Below are 11493 nucleotides of genomic sequence, written 5' to 3'. Positions count from 1 at the left end.
AGACATTTTCGTGTCTCCTTAGTTTCTTCCAGGAAAGTTTTGTCCGAGAGGTTCTGTTCCGAGACAGAAAAGGGCTTCCCATCATCTGTTGTACTTAAATTTTCATCCCAACACCTCAAATTTTCAACCCCGTGATGGTGAATATTATTCGTTTCTTAACGGGTGCCTTTTTGTCAATTGTTGGAAAATTTCTTCGTCTCGGCAATTCAACGCTTAATCTCTTGGAGTTTCTCTTAGGGATTTTTTCTCCGATATAGGTTTCCACCATGGTGAGTTTCCCTCGAGATGATGTGGCGATAGTGTGCCTGAGCACGAGTTTCTTCCAAGAAGGTTTTCCTCCGAGATGGTTTCTTTTAGGAAGTTATTTTTGAGGTGATGTGGCAGGAGTGGGCCCGAACATGGATTTCCTTCGAGAGTTTTCTCCAAGAAAGGCTTTTCTTCCCAGAAGGGTTATCTCTAGGAGTTCTTGCCAATAATAACTCCTTCCAAAATGGGGGTTTCGCTGAGAATAATTTCTGCTGAGAATGGAGTTGCTTTTGAAGAGGTTAGCTCGAGCTGATGTGGGCCTCATAACCTCAAAATCTTGGACCTCATAGTTAAAATTTTGGTGCTACAAAGTTTTCTTTGGGGTGGTTTCTTCCGGGAGGATCATATTCGGGGTGTCAAGGCAGGAACAAACTCGAGTTGTTGATGTTGCTTCCTGTTAAGAGAGGACACATGGAGAGAGACCACCGGTGTGGTTAAATAAGGAAGGGAGTATGAGTGGTTTGATAACTTATTCATGTAAACAAATACTTAAATGTGGTGACCCCGACCATGTATAGGGCGACAACTAGCACCTTGTTGCTAAGTGGAAATGAGAAAGTTGATTGGGACAATCACATTATGGCATGGCACTAAACTTCAAATGGTCATATATTTCGATCTAGAGTTTAGATCAAGACAAAGTTTATATCACCATAATCTTCTAGACGAGACGAACGCAACTATGTCATCTATTTGAGGTTTTGAACAATTCAGAAATAATTAAATTTTTAGACTTCATTTCCATAATGCTACCTTGGATCTTGGGTCATCATAGTAACCACCTCCTTCTAATCCATTTGGGTTTGGGATTAGGAGGGGGCGTGTTACAACAAGCTTCCACTCAACCTTTCCAAACTTTACAGACATGATTAACACCCATGCCATGATACCATAGTATAAAGAATCTTAGCACACTTTTAGGAGAATAGAGTTCACTTCAAGGGAAGTTTCATCAGCTGGATAAGCTACTGTTGGGTAAAGAGATCACCTCTATAGGTACTTCATCAATGAGTGATCCAGGCGGATCTTCAGATACAATGGCGTGGAAAAACTTAGAAATCCAAGTGGGAAGAATGAAGTCAACCCAGAACTAGAGCAGAGATCTCGTCTTCCTGATTCCAACGGTGCAAGCGGTACTTCAATCTGAGTCCGGATGATGAAGTTATCGCCTGAAGAAGGATGCATTAGTCCTTAAGAAAATGAGGAATTTCCTTTGAAAAGGAGTCTTAAGCCTTTAAGGCCAAATCGCAATCGGAGGTTGCATATGGGCGGATTTAAGCTTTGGGCCATGGAAACCCCAATCGCCGATCTTCGATCAGATCGGATCGGCAGATCGGAGGCAATCACAATTGGAGGACTTACATGTATATCGGCGAGTGGGCAGTGCGATCAGCGATTTATCGGATCGGCAAAACCCTTATCGAACACCCGGAGCAATATATGAGTGGGGGTGCCGATGCGATCGGCCAACGCCGATATCGGCAATTGGCGATCGGTCATTCCCGATAACAAGGACAGAGACACCTCGATATGCCGATTCGCGACCTTAGCGTGGGCCTGATATGGATTATAAGCTCGATTTAATGAATTATGAAGTCCGGGTATAGGGCAGATTTCTTAGTGTTTTCGGGATTTTGAAACCTTATCAATGCAAAGATAAAAGTGCCATTTTGAGAGGCGGTTGCACTAGCTGATCCTTCCACTCTACCAGCCTCTGTTATAAGCCAGACAAACTTCGATTTAAATGGGATCCTGTCCAAAGAATCCATTATAAAACACGATCAATGGAAGAGCACGAGAGGGCATGGTTTTGGTGGTAGCACGTTGTTTCGCAGGAGGCCGAGACCATATATTGGTCTGTTTTGGGACAGTTTACAGACTCCAACCCCTTTTATTGCTGCGGGAAGCTTTGGTGCTACATACCTCTCCATCTCAAGCATTCATTTCATAGCCATCTTGCAGATTGGAGGTATAAGCCTCGTGTGGACAATATGATGAATGTAATTCTGTTTATTCATGCCATTTAATAAGAAAGGCCTCCCCATTATTGAGCTGGGCCCGAAGACGTAGTCCGAATTGGACGAACTTCGTTATCAAGCCTTGGTGTCTTCTTTTTGTGCCTTGTTTGTGTTTACTTCTTCCTTCATCGTGTGCACATTGGTGTGTTAAGCTGCAATTTTACATGTAATTCTTTTCTATACATCTACAAGCGAAAACATCCTAGATCACGTGGTATCAGAGTCAGAGCAGGGCTTTTTAGATGTGAATTGCATGTTTGTATGCTAATAAGAGGCAGGCTTCAAAGAGGCGAAGGGAATTTAGAACCTTTCGATCCAAAATCAGGGTGTGTACCTCGGAGAAGAAACATGGTTGAAGAGGAAGCTCGTATTGAAGAGGAGCGCAATTTCAGAAAGACTTTCTATTCAGTGGCAGAGAATTTCAGTCAACTGGTTATAAGACTGGAAAAAATAGAAGAGAGGAACCCAGAAGGACAAGGTTCAGCACATGGGAATGATGGAGAAGAACCCCCTCCTTCTCCTTCTGGTAGTGAAGGTTCTTCTTCCCCTCACCACCATAATCAGAGAAACCCAAAGGATGCATCTAAATAAACTTTTTTTAAATTAGATGTTAAATTTGAGCTTCCTGTGTTTAATGGTGAAAGTAACGCAGAAAAGCTTAACAATTGGATCAGGGAAATTGAGGTTTACTATAGGATTCAACAAATCGTAGAGGATGAGGTGAAAATACAGGTGACCTCTCTACGGTTGGGCAGCACAACTCTCGCTTGGTGGGGGAGCAAATTGCAGAGCAGTAAAAATGTGGGTAAGCTCTTTTCCTCATGGTCTGATTTTACTTCTGCATTAAGGGAACAATTTTATCCCTTAGGATACAAACAAAAATCTTTGATGAATTGGAAATATTTAAGGCAAGGCAAAGTGCAGGATGTTCAGATTTTTACAGAAGAATTTAGGAAGCAAGCACTGAATTTGGGTATTGCACTTGATTCACCTGAAGTTGTAACTAAGTATATTGGCCCACTGCATAGTTATATTCGACATTCATTATTGTTGTTTGAACCAACCACTATTAATGCAACTAGTGTGAAAGCAATTCATATTGAGAACAGGGGCAAGAATGAAAGAGAGGGCCAGTCCAGAAAGCCACCATTCAAACGTCCCAATGGCAAATCCAAAGGGAAATGGAAAGGGAAGGAGAAGAAAACAACGGCAACCAAAGAGGGAGAGCGGCCTTATTGCAATCACTGCAAGAAAGAAGGCCACGATGATGATCACTGTTGGAAGCAACACCCAGAAAGGTGTCCAAAGAAGTATGGAGGAAAAGGGAAGCAGAAAACAGTGGCAGCGGCACAGCAAGACCTTGGATCAGATTCGGGAGATGAAGCGCTGGTCACAGCAGCGGGAACAAAAGGTACCCTTACACCTCCTGTTGATTCTAAATCACATGGAAGCACCAGTTCTATAGATGAGTCCCTTTCAAATGATAGAAAAAGAATTGAATTATTTCATATCAGAGTTGTAGTAAATCACACCAAAGTAGAAACTTTGTTTGATACTGGTTCCTAAGTGAATTTAATTGCAGAATCCCTGGTAAAGAAGCTTGGATTAGAAATGAAACCGCACCCAAAGCCTTACCTGTTGGGATGGATACATGATAAAGCTAAATTGAATGTAACCCAGCAGTGCAAGGTAAAATTTGTGATTGTGTCTAAGCTGGTAGACGAAGTAGAAATGGATGTAATCCCACTGGATATCTGTGGCATGGTATTAGGGAGCTCATACCTGTATGACAAGAATGTAGTATTTTTCCGCCATGAGAATAAATACCACATCACCAAGGATGGGTTAGAGTACATAGTGAGGGCTCATCAAAATAAGATTAACGCCAGCCTCGTAAGCGTTGGGCAGATGAAACGGCTGGTGAATTCCAGTAAGACATGCATGCTTATGGTCGTAAGGGAGAAAGGGGCCGAATTTGCTGACGCATTCCAGGGTTGCAATGGGAAGCATAAACAAGAATTGATGGACTTAATTTATGATTATAATGAATTGTTTCAGGAGCCCCGGGGACTACCTCCAAAGAGGGAAATCGAACACGAAATCCACCTGTTGCATGACGCCCCTCTACCGAATATCGGCATGTACAAGATGTCGGCAATTGAAATGGAGGAGATCAAGCAGCAAGTGAAGGAATTGTTGGACCAAGGCGTAATCAAGCCAAGTTCCTCTCCATGCGATTTGTTGCTTGTTCTAGTGCCCAAGAAGGATGGCAGCTAGAGGATGTGCGTGGACTACCACGCGATCAACAAAATATAAATAAAAAATCGCTATCCCCTCCCACGCATAGATGATTTATTGGATCAATTAAAAAATGTTGTATATTTCACAAAGTTAGATTTGCGCAGTGGCTATCACCAGGTCCGAATTGTGGAGCAGTAGGTGTGGAAAATCGCTTTCAAAACCAAGCAGGGGTTGTTCGAATGGATGGTAATGCCATTCGGGATTTGGAATGCTCCAGCCACCTTTATGCGGGTTATGAATAATATATTTCAGCCTTTAATTGATGAGTTTGTTCTCGTATATTTAGATGATATACTAGTTTTTAGAAAGAATTGGTTTGAACATGTGAGTCATGTAAAGAAAGTGCTTGATGTGTTGAAGAAAGAAAAACTTTTTGTAAAATTTTCAAAGTGTGAGTTCAGGAAAACCTCTTTGGGTTACCTAGGTCATATTGTTGGTCATGGTCAGTTAAAAATTGATCCCGCTAAAGTCGAAGCAATTGTAAATTTTCCTAAGCCTACTAGTGTAACTGAGGTCCGTAGCTTTCTAGGTGTAGTCCAGTATTGGAGGATATTTATTGCTAATTTCTTTGTTATTGTAGCACCTTTGCACACATTGACAAGTGTGAAACAGGTCTTCCAATGGGGAGGAAGACAATAGAAGTCCTTCGAAACATTGAAGGAAAAAATTAGCACTGCGCCAGTCTTAGCCTTACCCGATCTCCAACAGCCATTTGAGATCAAAACCGATGCCAGCAGTTATGCCATGGGAGTTGTACTGATGCAGAAAAAGAAGCCAATTTGTTACCATTCTGAGAAGTTTTCTCAAGCTGTGATAAACTATCCCACCTATGACAAGGAGCTTTATGCCTTGGTGCAGAGTGTGAAAAAGTGGAAACACTACCTGATCGGCAAGGAGACCATCATCCATACAGATCGTCATCCCTTGCAGTACCTTCAGTCACAAACCAAGTTGCAACAAACTCGTCATTTCAAGTGGATGGGCTTTCTCCAATAGTTTCATCTGGTAATAAAGTATAAGAAGGGCACTAGTAATAAAGTGGCCAATATGCTATCTCGCCCTCATATTTCTGCTTCTATTATTTTGCATAATGCTTCGTTGTCTTTTGAAAGTTATGCTGAACAATATGCTAACAATGATGACTTTAAGGAGGTTTATGCAAAACTAACGCATGGTTCACAGGTGGACAACTATCACTTGCAGGGGAAATTGTTGTATCACCTTGGTAAATTGTGTATTCCCACAGGAGAAAGAGTGCATGTAAATCGAGAGGCCCACACCTCTCTTGTGTCTGGACACTTTGGTGTGGAAAAGACTTTATATTGTGTACAAAGATTTTGTTTTTGGCCTCATATGAAAAACATTGTGACTCGCTATGTAAAGGGTTGTGTGATGTGTTCTGTTTTAAAGCCCTCTAATAGAAAACTTGGGCTCTACACACCACTCCCTATTCCAAGTCGTCCATGGGAAAGTGTGTCAATGGACTTTGTAGGAGGTTTACCTTTGTCTAGGAAGGGTCACGATTATTTGTATGTCGTCGTTGACCGTTTTAGCAAAATGTGTATTCTTATGCCTTGTAAAAAGCAGATTACTGCAGAGCAGACTGCTTCTCTTTTCTTTTAGTATGTTTGAGACTACTTTGGATTACCCACACCAATTGTGTCGGATCGAGACTCTCGCTCCCTTTGGGAGTTCTGGACCAGCTTGTGGAGTATGATGGACACCAAACTGAAAAGAAGCACGACATTTCACCCGCAGAGCGACGGACAAACAGAGGTTGTTAATCGTACCATGGTACACTTATTACGAGGCTATTGTGGGAAACATCCCAAGTTGTGGGATGAACATCTCCCCTATATTCAACATCCCTACAACCAAGCAGTGCATTCATCGACTCAGCGTTCACCATTTGAGACATGCTTTGGTTACCTGCCAAAGGACCCTTTAGACATGGTCTTTGGAAGGGAGGATGGCTCCAATGAACGTAATGATAAAGACAAAGCTCAGCAGTTCATTCAGCGAATCCAAATGATTCACTAAGCAGTGCAAGAGTAGTTGGAAAAGAGTCAAGCCCGTTACAAGGCTCGACATGATAAACACTGAGTTGACCATCAATTCCAAGTGGGAGACAAGGTGTGGTTCCACATCAGTAAAGACAGGATGAAGGGAGAAGGAAAGAAGTTGCAGCCAATCCGGTATGGACCATTCACCATATTAAAGAAGATTGGGAACAATGCCTTTCGTCTTGACTTACCGGTATATATGCAGATGAACTCAGTAGTGAATGTGGAGAACCTAAAGCTGTATGAAACTCCTTTGATCATGGACACTAATGAGGTGGGCACAGTTCCTACCATCGATGATTTTGCACCAGAATATCTCGATGAGTTTCCTGAATACATCATCGTCGACAAAAGGACCAGGATTCACGACGAGGAGATGTAGAGTACCTTCAAGTTGGATTCAAGGGAATGCATCCCAGCAAGGCCAGATGGCTGGAGAAAGAGAAAGTGAGGGAACAATTCCCTCACTTGCCAATTGACTAATGAAAAGCTTTTGGCGGTCCAAAAGCTCCTCAATGGGGAGGATTGATCCAGGTGGATCTTCAGATACAATGGCATGGAAAAACTCAGAAATCCAAGTGGGTAGAATGAAGTCAACCTAGGACCAGAGCAGAGATCTCGTCTTCCTGATTCCAACGGTGCAAACGGTACTTCAATCCGAGTCCGGATGATGAAGTTATCGCCCGAAGAAGGATGCTTTAGTCCTTAAGAAAATGAGGAATTTCCTTTGAAAATGAGTCTTAAGCCTTTAAGGCCAAATCACAATCGGAGGTTGCATATGGGCGGATTTAAGCTTTGGGCCGTGGAACCCCCGATCGCCAATCTCCGATCAAATCGAATCAACAGATCGAAGGCAATCACAATTGGAGGACTTACATGTATATCGGCGAGCAGGCAGTGCGGTCAACAATTAATCGAATCGGCGGGACCCTTATCGAACACCTGGGGTGATCTATGTGTGGGGGTGTCGACATCGGTGATCGGTCATTCCCGATAACTAGGACAGAGACACCCCGATATGCCGATTCGCAACCTCAACGCGGACCCGATACAGATTATAAGCCCGATTTAATGAATTGTGAAGTTCGAGTATATGGTTTTTGGGCGGATTTCTTAGTGTTTTCAGGATTTTGAAGCCTTATCAATGCAACTATAAAAGGGCCATTTTGAGAGGTGGTTGCACCCGTCGATCCTTCCACTCTACCAGCCTCTGTTATAAGCTAGACAAACTCCGATTTAAATGGGATCCTGTCCAAAGAATCCATTATAAAACATGATCAATGGAAGAGCACGAGAAGGCATGGTTTTGGTGGCAGCACACTGTTTCGTAGGAGGCCGAGAGCGTATATTGGTCTGTTTAGGGACAGTTTACAGACTCTAGCCCCTTTTATTGCTGCGGGAAGCTTTGGTGCTGCATACCTCTCCATCTCAGGCATTCATTTCATAGCCATCTTGTAGATTGGAGGTATAAGCGTCGTGTGGACAGTTTGATGAATGTAATTCTATTTATTCATGCCATTTAATAAGAAAGGCCTCCCCATTGTTGAGCTGGGCTCAGAGACGTAGTCTAAATTGGACGAACTCCGTTATCAAGCCTTGGTGTCTTCTTTTTGTGCCTTGTATGTGTTTACTTCTTCCTTCATCATGTGCACATTGGTGTGTTAAGCTGCAATTTTACTAGTAATTCTTTTCTATACATCTATAAGCGAAAACATCCTGAATCAGTGAGTCAAACACTAGAGCCTCATCCCTAAGACAACTCTTGGTGCTCACCACCCCTCACAAATACCTAAGTGTCTCTTACCAATCCAGTAGTTTCATCAATACACAAGTTTCTAGTGGGTTCTTCATCCTTTAGCCAAACCACTACTCTCTATAGTATTTCACCCAACAATCCTCTTGAGGTTTCCTCAACTACTTCACCTTTTACCAGAGAACGATCACTCTGATTCTTGATTGATGTTTTGTCATTTCACCTCTACTCCTTAGAGGATTTTTTTTCCAGAGCTCACCATTGTTCATTTCCCCTATGCATGCGTAAGCCGTTCTCTCTCTTATCGGCTTATTTTTGTGCCTCCTCCAACAACTAATCATTTGTCTTTTTCAAGGCTTCACGCAGTCAACTGCTATGGATAGTGCAACCCAGTCTACCTTTAATTTTGTTCTTTGTTTCCTATACTTGTGCAAAAAAGACACATGGGCTTGTCCTTTGCTATTTTTTTGCAAAGCCGTCCCATTAAACCTCTCAACTAACCCATGGTTGATGTATTTAAAATCACCAATTCCTTCAATGATGTGATGGGGCCAATCAATGACCCCAAGAACTAGGGTGATGGACATAATGATAAGGAGTAGAGTTCATGCTTGGCTTTTGCCCACGCGCTATTATTAATGTCCCAACCATCTTTTGCATTTTATTATTTTCTTTTGTTTCTTGCTTGTGGCCATGACATACTTTTAACTTTCTTTTAGCTACGTCAACCTCTAGGGTAACATTTCAAGGCCCGAACCAGATATGTGGACAAGGAGAGGGGGGTGTGCAAGACCCTGTTGACCCAATGATCATGTGGACCTAGAGAAGGGAAATTGTGGAATAGGGCTTGTAATGTGAAGAGGGGAGTGAAAAATATGGAATAGGAAAATGAGCCCATGCTACCAAAATGGGGGTTTCCCAAGTAGTGCCCTTCTTAATGCCATAGGCCACTAGGTGAGATCCCATGAGACTAGGATTGAAGATTAACCCCCCATTTAAGGTGAGGGAACAAAACAACAGTCAAATCCCTTCCTTCTTCCAAGTTACCTAATAGTCCATGCCATAATTTCCCAAATGAAAAGCAAGCATAAGCACCCAATTGCATAATGAAAAACATACATTTTGGGTTGGATTTCCCACATTCTAACATGTGCTCTCACAAATGGGAGAGAAAACTTAAAAATGATGCAAATGGCAGAGATAAAGTGACACATCGCATCCGCTACTAGGTGGTTGTCAGGGGTTGTTGGCTGCCAGCTCGAAGAAGATGAATAAAATAAATGCTCTCCTAGGGGTACCCAATTTTGGTGGGTAACAAGTACCATGTTACATGCACATATCATGATGTAAGCACAACAACAATGCATACAATCAATCCACATAACAAATAGATTTCTAACGCTTATCACAATGCTTTGAGGCCTCACTTGATCTCCAAAGGTCCAATGTTCAACCTCCATTCTGTTAGTGTTGTAACAAGGCACCAATTTATTCCCAAAGGTTTAAGGTTGGATCCTTGTCTTCTCTACCTCTGTGATAGAGTCCATCCAATCCAAGTGTTGAACTTGGAAGCTCTGATGCCACTATGTAACAAACCCCTTACTGTCCCTAACCCTTACTAAAGGTAGAAGGAGGTGTGACTATGATGAGCCAACCTCCAAAGCTCAGTTATGGAAATGGGGTCTAATTTTTCCGATATTTTTCAACTTCCTAAAAATTTAAAGTGGATGACATTATTGCATTCATCTCATCGAGGCATTTCCAATGATATAAAATTTTCCCCAATTTGACTCTCGGATCAAAACATATGGTTGATTAATCACTGGCCTATTAGGTCTTGCCACGTGGCGCCCATGTGGCACCCAAAGCGGTGCCCACGCCGCCGTTATGCCCTCTGGCGAGCCTATGTGGAAGGTGCATTGGTATTTGTAATTACAGGCTAACCCTTCCCACAAAACCACAAACCTTAAATCTAACCAGGGTCCTGACCCTCGCTTGGAGGTTGCACCAAACCTTACTTCTGGGGCGGACTATTCACTGGGCCTCAAATATCTCAACTCCTGACTAGTGGACCCCACTCGACTACTCGACCCATGCCCTATTAGTTAGGCATGGACTCATCTTGAGTTTTGCCTTCCAACATACTTGCCCGACCCTCGACTCGGTGGGTCCCATAGGTGAATTCAACATGTTTTGCGAGTGTTTATACTGAGCAATTTTTTTGTTTTTCTTTCTGATTCACACAGGCATGAACCATACCAAATTCGACCACTACTAAGTAATAAACTTGCTTTTACGAGATCAATATTGAAATTTGAAGATCTCACAGACTCTTCCTAATTCCCCTTCAGCATGGAAGCCATCAAGTGATGCGCTCATGCTAGTAGCTACGTTGAAGCGCACAAATGAGCTTACTCACATAATTTGTTGGGATGACAACAAAAAATTGGGCTTTTTCTTGTATAGAGAACATGTGATTTAAGAGCACTTCTCAGAGTCATAGGAATTCAATCCAACTTCCCAACCCTAACATATAGATGTTTGCATTCCTTTTTATTCACAACAACTCATGTGCACAAAGCATAAATTGAAATTAACAACAATACATGCTAGTTGACCATGTTCATTAAATTCAATAAAATAAACATAGAGATTCACTATCTCCTCAAGACTAGAAAATCACTGAGATTGAAGCTCTCAAGAGACGTAAAAGAACTCAACCATTCCCCATAAATTTATACAAGAATCAAGACTTCCACGTACACATAGGAATCCAACATTTATGTAGTAATTACAAGAGTCACGTTCCCTTTCATACATGGGATACATATCCCTCACATCTACTATGATAAATAAGCCTCATAGCCAACCTGCCTTTAATATTACTGGCACATCAATCGTATTAAGCACTATACACAAACAAATTAGAGTTATACCACTCTTCAACACTAGTTCATGCACTTAATATGTCATCCCTCAGAAGATTGACCAAGGCATCAACATTGCATATTAATATAGGAAACCAAATTCCATAGATATGATTAACATTTAA

The sequence above is a fragment of the Pinus tabuliformis genome, chromosome 4_2 (genome assembly GCF_031772625.1).
Source record: "Pinus tabuliformis cultivar Carrire ecotype Pingquan chromosome 4_2, CPIR1, whole genome shotgun sequence".
NCBI lineage: Eukaryota > Viridiplantae > Streptophyta > Pinopsida > Pinales > Pinaceae > Pinus > Pinus tabuliformis.
Note: the sequence above shows the minus strand (reverse complement) of the source record.